The following is a 9,244-nucleotide window of genomic DNA, read 5'->3' as shown; positions in this document are numbered from 1 at the left end:
CATTGTTTGTATTATATAAGGTTAACGATTTTAATGCAATAATTAGAAAGTAGATTTAAAACCGACTTCTTAACAAGAGGAGGTTCTCATTCGTCGGTATGTTCTCTTTTTTTTGCGTCTATATATCGTCTGAATATTTTGACAAATTGTTAGTTAGTGTACTTCAAATTTACTAAAAATGATAAAATATTTTTTTTTAACAAAAAAACAACCGACTTTAAAAACACTACTCCAAAACAATGGATATAATGTGCACTAAAAAGTATAAAAATTATTGCGTATTTTTATACAATCTAATAAATTAATCTAGTTCTAGTTACGATTAAACTTTCTTGTTTACCTAGACAGTTTGCTTGACAACTCAGTAGAGTACGTAAAGCCCTACGTAGATAGATATCGAATCGGTACTCACATCATACATATAATACGAATATTGTTTCTGTATTTTAGCAAATTTAAAATAAACTCTATTCTATTTTACAAGTACTTTACGGACTTGCAACAATAAAGGAAAATTTGCATTAGTAAGTACGTCACTGAATGAGTTTAATTATGTTTTATTTTGTGTCTGGTTACTAACCTTATATTCATTCCTTATAAATACCAAAACATTTATTTAAATTCTAAAAGCAATTAGTGGAAGGGAAATTACTTTCTTAAATTATGCAAGACTACAGCTTTAATTAAAGTAAATATATGGTATAAATAGAGCTGAGAGTATATTTTATTTGTCATACTTTACTTAGATCACTTGAAGAGAATACAGCGTCAGATATTTCAAACTATGTGGGGGAGACAATTATTATTACCTGTTTTACTGTACCAAGTTGTTTTCCTTCAAGGTAAAAGTTTCTTAAGTTTTCTCCAATTTAATAAAGCTATTCTTGTGTTTTTTTTTGTATATACCATAATGTACAAATTTTATTTATTTCAGATGTGTTCAGCTACTCAGACGATGATACCACAGATAATAAAATCGTGGGAGGGCGTTACATCAGAATTGAACAAGTTCCTTTTCAAGCTTTTGTGTTAACAGATAAGAATACTTGTGGAGGAGTCATATATAGTAAAAAATGTGTTATGACTGCCGCACATTGTGTAGTAAAGTAAGTGTTTTTATTTTAATTATCCATTTTACTTCTCAATTCAGTCATAACTGTCGCCGAATTAGTCTCACCTATGATTGCATAAGATGTGTTTGCGCCGCAATTTGTCTATTCTCTTAGTTCTAATTTTTTGTTATGGCAAACTATAGTGCAAATAGAAGTAGAGAGACAATTATACACAACAAAAGCTAATGCTTTTCTTGTGTATAATTGTTTTCTTTATCTCATTGGCTAATCGAATACCAATTCACTATCGCACCGGTTAATAACCAATTCTCACCCAGCACCGAACACACTCGCACGCATTAATAATTCATCATTGGTCAACGGCCTAACCGCATTGCATCAAAGTAACACACTTTAGCACCAGAAGTTAGCGGCACCTAGCTGCAGACCACCTCTTCCTCGAACCTCAGGTATATCTGTCTGTTGTTTCGCCATAATTTATTTTCGTTTTTAATATCATATGTTTTCCTACGTATGCGCTAATACAAGATGTGTACGAGAACTTTTTATCTGAGTGGCACGATAGGCCCCCCGGCCAGACTAATGGTCAGGGGTGGGGGAACTACAATTATGTGATATAAAATATTTTTTGCAAAATTCATTAAAAAGTCAAACTAGCTTTATGTCGTGGGCATACCAGTATGCGAGTCGTAGGTAGCTTCAGTACCTTACGGAGCTGTAAAGCAGAGGGTAAATTAATCGCCCAATCCTTCATGTCATAGAGCCATCTCTCCAATGTCCCTATAGACTTTTGTGTGGGAATCCACACTTATGCCCTTCGGGAACAGAAGTATGTTGTGTATGTCTTTAGGAACACAAAGTCGATAAAGTCTTTAGTTACTTTTTAAAGAGAGACTTTACTGCGTCCAGTGCCTTGGTGATCATGGCACTGCCTAGACTAAACCTCTTTTCGCGCGTGCTTTGTGTCATCTAAACCAAGCCAACTATCGCGGTAGCCGCGACTAAGCACTTGTCCAGGATCGCGACAACACTCTTGCAATCTTAGTCTCCCTACGTCTCCAACACTAAATTTAAATTATTAAACCTAAAGCCGTTAGATGAGGGAAGCCGGTTCAAAATAAACTTACATTTGCATCTGCTATGAGAACCTAGGCTTATTTATTCAAAGCCATCGCACCGATTTCAACGACTGCGGGCTAAAATCACACGTGGATTTAGTGTTTTTGACCCTGTTTTTGAGACCTAGATAGCTTTATGAGATAAACTACAACGGTCTAGAGTAACTTAGGCTTAGTTTATTTTAGAAAAAAAATCTTTAATTTTATTTTAGAAATATAAAGTAATGTTGCAATGTCCAAGAAACGTTCTAACTCTAATAATAATTTATATCGCAAAACAACATTAGTTCATCTCTGTATTAAGTCAGCTAGGTATACCTCGCCTATGTCATATTGATTTGGCAAACTCTCGAAACGTGTCCAAAGATGGCAAGTATACGAGATTGCACAATGGAAGATAAACGCTGTTTGATTTTTGTTCCTAGCGTATCAAAACGTTGGCACGACATTCAGTCCACGATACACGAAGTATCCTTCTCCAGCACCACATTCTCGTGTTTATCTTCTTCTCTTCAACCTCTCACAATGTCCACGTTCCATCGTTATACAATAATTTCGGTAAGATAAGCGTTCGCATTAGCCTGGTCTTTGTGGCTTTTTTAATTCAAATTCAAATTCAAATATTTTTATTCAAAATAGGATTTATAATCATTTATTGAACGTCAAAATCTACCACCCATTCAAAAGAGACTGCCTCAGACCTGAGAAGAATGGGCGCAAGAAACTCAGCGGGCTTTTTTTTTTATATAAAATATGGATTACAATGTAATATCGTACAATAAACATTTATAATTAAAGAGCCTGAGGGTGTTCGCTTTAATCCCACTCCGTGGTGCCATTAAGAAAATCGTTTATGCTATAATAACCTTTCCCACACAAACATTTTTTAACAATTCTTTTAAATTTCGTAACACATTTGTTTTGTACATTTTCTGGGATCATATTGTAGAAGCATATACATCGCCCCACAAAAGACTTACTAACTCGACCCAACCGAGTAGTAGGCATAACAAGTTTATGTTTGTTCCTCGTGTTAACATTATGAATGTCACAGTTTCTAGAAAATTCCTCAATGTGCTTATGAACATACAAAACATTATCAAAAATGTATTGAGAAGCAACAGTCAAAATGTTTATTTCTTTAAATTTTTCTTTTAATGATTCTTTAGGACCTAGGTTATAAATCGCACGAATAGCCCTCTTCTGCAGCACAAATATAGTATTAATATCGGCCGCACTGCCCCATAACAATATACCATAAGACATAATACTATAAAAATAACTAAAGTATACTAATCTCGCCGTATCTATGTCAGTTAACCGTCTGATTTTCTTAACCGCATATGCTGCAGAACTAAGCCTATTCGCCAATCCTTCAATATGGGGGCCCCACTGCAATTTGGAATCAAGAGTAATGCCAAGAAATATAGCAGATTCCACTGGTTTTAACACCACTCCATTTAATAAAATATTCGCATCTACATTTTTGACATTTGGCGCGGTGAATTTAATATATTTCGTTTTATGATTATTTAACAAATTTTAATGTTTCTGTTTCTCCATAGTTTGCCCATTTTTTCCACTGCAGTTCTTGTTATAGCGTTGCATATATTATAGTATATTTTTATTACCCTTTTTTAAATTTATTGTTTTTCTTATGTTTTAGTACAACAAAAGTTCAAGTAAGAGTGGGATTTACCCAATGGGATGATTCAGAAGAAGTAAGTAAAATATTATGGATATTTTTCAAAGCTTATAAAGAAGGTTTATAATAATTATAATTCATTAGAAACATAATATTGTTGTTGCTTTCAATCTCATGCGAGAGAGTATTCAATAGATTGATATAATATATTATTACAGAAATATCCATACAGGAATGGAACCGCTATCGTGCATGAAAAATATAACAATACTGATAAAAAACATCAAAATTTTGATTATGACATAGCAATCATAAAATTATTTAAAGAGTTAGAAGTTGATGATGTTAGAATAGCCATAGCCAAATTAGTCGGATCAGGAGAGCAGCTTGCTGATGGTACAAACTGCACAGTGTCTGGATGGGGATCTTTAAGAGTAAGAAATACTTATAATTCGTTATATAATTTATCACTTGGGATCGTTGGGTGTGTATTCCTAACATAGCTCCGGTACTAACAGAAATATATTAAAAACGTTTAAGTTCTCAATGAGTAATTTTTTAAGAGCGCATTTTGTTTTCAGGATAACTCTATAGCCTCTGCGTATTTAAAGGCAGCCTATGTTAAGAAAGTAAATTATAATGAATGTAAAAAAGTCTTCAAAAAACAACTTACACCTAGAATGGTTTGTGCTGGTTCTTTTTATTCTGGCGGGTACCGATTTACGAATGTGTGTCGGGTAAGTATATTTTTATAATTATTAGAACTTTTTTTACATAACTTATGCTAATTTTCTAAAAATAAAGTTTACGGGAAGCTACTGGGATCTAACACAGACAAAACTATTATTGCGAATAGCTGTCTTATTGTGTTGGTAGAGTCGAGTAATTTTTTACTGGAATATATAAATATATCACCATACCGTGGCTCATCCGATTCAACTGATGCTCATACTATAATATTTGGGACATGGTTTGTATATGTTATGACTTATGTACATTATTATGAAAGGCACAAGAAAAGCTGATTAGTTGACATTCTCAAATTTCGTTACACGAAAGTGCAAAACAATTATGACTTACAATTGATTTATTGTCGATAAATTAGTAGAAGTGGCAATTAGAGATATTATACAAATAGGAAACTGTAAAATATGAAATAAAATTTGCATTAAAACCCGAATGTGTTACATTATTATATAAAGGTGGAAATTGATGTCATATTTTGATGATAAAAATGATTGTGATATTTTGATGTAATATATCGAGTTTTTGCAACAAAAACTAAAAAGTGACTTGTACCGTTACCTTGCTGAACGTCCTACTTGTGTTGTCCCTTATTTTTGGAATGAAGTTCCTTACGGCATGCTTGGAGGAGATAGGGATTTTGCTGCAGGAATTCCAAACTGAAAAAAATGTGCTAGTAAAACCGTAAAAAAAAGTCCGTGGAATAAAACCGTTAAATGAGACGTACGCAGGCGCGACAGTCGGTTCTATTTCTATGTAATTTTATGTTGTCAAACAAAAATAAAGAGACATATTTTGTTATTTTAGTTGATAATTTGGATTACGATTTTTTTTTATTTTACGTAATTTATTATTTCCTAAAATGCTGAATTTCCTAAATACTTTTGTGTAGTTAAATAAAAACTAATCTGCAAAATTTAAGAGAAAAATCATAAAAACCTACATAAAATTGAACACGATTTTTTTTTACAAATTGTGTCGATTCAACATTAGCCGAAAGAACTTCGTTCCTACCTGGTGTCCCACGACACCACATTTTTTATATAAAACTGATCGGATCAAAAAAAAACACAATCTTAAGCAGAAACATACTGAAAAAATTCAAAAATATATATCACTTGCAGATGAAATCAAACAAATGTGGCACCAAGAAACTATCACAATTAACCCATCATAATTTTGTCAATAAGTGTCAAACCAAAATCTTTGAAATCTACTCTCAAACTTTTAGATCTTCATAAAAATACATATATTCCCTTACAAAAATCAATAAGTATAGAAACTTGCTCTACAGTCCGCCGTTTTATGATCCCAACTTCTTTGACAATCCAAGACGAAAATCATACCAATCATCATTCATTAAGACACAACTCATCAACACCACATCTTCATACGCAAAATACTTGAACCAAGTTACTTGGCGTATCGGGCATACTTGGGTTCATTATCAACCTAAAGTCGAGAACAAAAATCTGTTGCAAAATAAAATAAATAATAATAATCTGACCCGCTTGAGTATTTGAAGTTCACGTTTTTTTGCTATTTCAAAAATCTGTCATAGCTTTTAGTCACGTCAGACTTTTCAGTCAGGAGCTACAAGAGGGTTCACTTAACATCCCCTCGCAGTTACGCGCCGTTAAACCATTTTTTTTTCTATTTTCTTTGTATGGCTTACCTCCAACATGCAAACCGATAGATTAATATATATTTATATTCTTGTTATCAGACACACATGAGGCGCATATATCGGTTGTACTTATATCATATAAACTTTTTTCTTTTTAGCATCTGCACAAATCCTTCACAATCCAAGAGGTGATCATGACGCTCGAGTTAATCCCTATTTAGCCTCTAGGGCTTCCCTGCTATTATATAAATTGACTTTATTTTGTCAAATGCTTGTCACTCTGTCAGGCTATCCAGTACTTGGCAGATAACTATGATAATTGCTTCTAGATCCATCCTATAACTTAAATTCTTCTAGATAACGCTATTTATACATTGAGAGACGTACATGATATCTTTATTCGATAGATGAGTTGCAAGTAGTCTATACGTAACTTTACCTACTTGTTGAATGTGAAACCGAGCATAGATATAATAAAATAAAATAAGAGCAATTTATTGTTATAACAGCCAAGTCAGATGCTACTGTCAAATATACTTAGATTACATCTGGAGATTTGGGACCTTTTAAAATTATCTGATGTCGGAATCTCATAGTCTTCTTGTCCCACGATGACTAGATGGATTGGGTATTTTTGTATAATTTATTTATAAAACATACATCCGGGAATTGCTCCGCGTTAAAAAAATAAACATTTCAACTTTTGATTTTTTATGAGGGTTTGGTATTTATAATAAACATTGTTAAATATTATCTTAATTTGTTCTCTTACTATAACACCTTTCTCGCTAGTCGAGGTGAAAAGTTGTATGTTTCACACGAGAGCAATTTTTTTTTGTCTCGTGCCTTTAAATCACTCACTACCTCAGTGGTCTACATTAGAATCACTCGCTACTCTCGTGATTCAATTCTAGGCTACTTAGTCTAGTAGCGAGTGCGAATATAGTGGCGAAGTCGCAAATTCGTGATTTAAAGTCAGCACTCGCAGCGAAAAATAACTTTGCTCACTTGTTGAACAAATAACTATTTTCTGTTAGGTTATCTGTATTATTTGCTCGGAATGTATATTATTTAAATATATTTTTATTTCTCTACAGGGTGATTCTGGTGGTCCCCTCTTTGACACTCGTACCAAGAAAGTCGCAGGATTGACGTCTCATCTATTCGATTGCGATATAAATTTGCCTGCAGCTTTTACCAACTTAGCGGATCCTGGTATTAGCGAATGGATTAAAAATCATACACAATGCGAAAATTAAATCAAGAGAAATTTAAGAAAATATTTCCTTTGATTATTTTTCATTTGATTTTATTTGTATCTTCAGTATGTGTGTGACAAAATAATTTAAATTTAGTGCTTCGTTTCACATTGATCCTTCTTTAGTTAAGAATGCTTATTTACAGAGAAGATTGTTTCAAAGTCACAATATGTAGAACTAATTGCATGTATTTTTTTCTGTATTTCTCTCCGTATTATCAGCACATTCATTGATAGATATAGCTAAACTTTTTTCGTTAAATCTGGACTAAGTATTAACTTACTGGCTGGTCAAATAATTAAGAAGGCTGTATATTTTATTATTTTATTCAAATTATAAAACTGAACACTCTATGGCTCTCTGGTAACTATTCTTATATTTTTCCCTCCATTTAGTGCTGTAAAAGTCTTGATGGTGATTGCTTCAAAAGTAAAGTTATTATAAATCTATAAGAAAAATAATAATAAAAGTTCGCGAGAAGGTTTGCTCGTATCAAAATATAGCTCATCTTGTAATTCTCAATAAAGATGTTTTTTAGCACGCTGTGAAGCATTTTGCCACGTATCAATCAACTTCAAATGTTCCGCGTGTACATAAAGTGAGAAAGTTATCTCGTCGAGATGATCGCAATATCGTTCGTTAAACAAACAACAAACAAAATCATTCCGAAGTGTCCAATGTGCTGAGAAAGAATATTTGATGAAAACCTTCAGCAATCTCGGTACGCACTATTCAAAGGCGTTTGGTAGAAGAAAAGTTGCACGGTAGGATAGCAAGGAAGGTGTCCATGTTGAAACCGCGACATAGTGAAGCTCGGCTTGTATTTGTAAGAAGGTATGAAAACTGGACGGTTAGACAGTGGAAAAATATTACTTTTTAACGAGACAAAAATAAATAGGGTATGTTCTTAGACATAGTGTCGGACCTGCTAAGCTGGTTGAAGGAAACATGGATAAACTCAAATACAAAAATATACTTGAAGAAACAATGTTACCTTGCTATAGACGTTCTTCCAGTTATTTGGACATTCCAGCATGGCAATTACCCAAAGAATATTGCACGCATTGTTAAGAAATTTCTTACATCATATACAGTTTCATTCTTAGCCTAACTATGAACCCGATAGAGCGTATTTGGCGGAAGTGGAAGAAAAATGATTCATATCTTGGGTGGCAACTTTTGAGAGCCATTCGACGTTTTTCTAGAAGAATATGTCAAAAAATTAATAGAGTCAATACCTCGTTGTTATAAAGCAGTAATAAAAAGCCATGGACAAGCTACTAGCTATTAATTTTAGTTTAAATGCAATAAATAAATTGAATATTTTTCTTCCCGCACTTCAAATTAATGTGATTTAAGTTTCATATAAAACAATTCTCAAGCAGTTTGATAAATTGTTCTTAATTATTAGTCCAGCTTCATTACTATTTGAATTTGTCAATAGAGATAATAAAATAAAAAGTGTGTGTAAAATAAAGTGTTAGTGATTTAATTCTATGTTCCTATTCCCGTTTGCTCTATTTTTATTTTTTATGTTATGAAAATAAGGGACGACACAAGCAGCACGTTCAACTGATGGTAATTGATACGCCCTGCCCATTACAATGCAGTGCCGCTCAGGATTCTTGAAAAACCCAAAATCTCTGAACGGCACTACAATTGCGCTCGTCACCTTGAGACGTAAGATGTTATATTTCATTTGTCTAGTAATTTCACTAGCTACGGCGCCCTTCAGGCCGAAACACTGTAATGTTTACACATTACTGCTTCACGGCAGA

General features: G+C 33.2%; 1 long non-coding RNA gene across 1 annotated transcript; it reads left to right on the top strand.

Annotated features, from left to right (window-relative positions):
• Nucleotides 1-721: 721 nt before the first annotated feature.
• On the top strand, nt 722-8,943 carry LOC126975480 (uncharacterized). Its single transcript, XR_007731721.1, has 6 exons — nt 722-842; nt 935-1,106; nt 3,858-3,912; nt 4,055-4,270; nt 4,418-4,573; nt 7,305-8,943. It is a non-coding gene; the product is annotated as an uncharacterized LOC126975480 (long non-coding RNA).
• Nucleotides 8,944-9,244: the final 301 nt, after the last annotated feature.

Source organism: Leptidea sinapis, chromosome 36 (genome assembly GCF_905404315.1).
Source record: "Leptidea sinapis chromosome 36, ilLepSina1.1, whole genome shotgun sequence".
NCBI classification, from domain to species: Eukaryota; Metazoa; Arthropoda; class Insecta; order Lepidoptera; family Pieridae; genus Leptidea; species Leptidea sinapis.
This window is presented reverse-complemented; position numbering and strand designations above follow the sequence as displayed.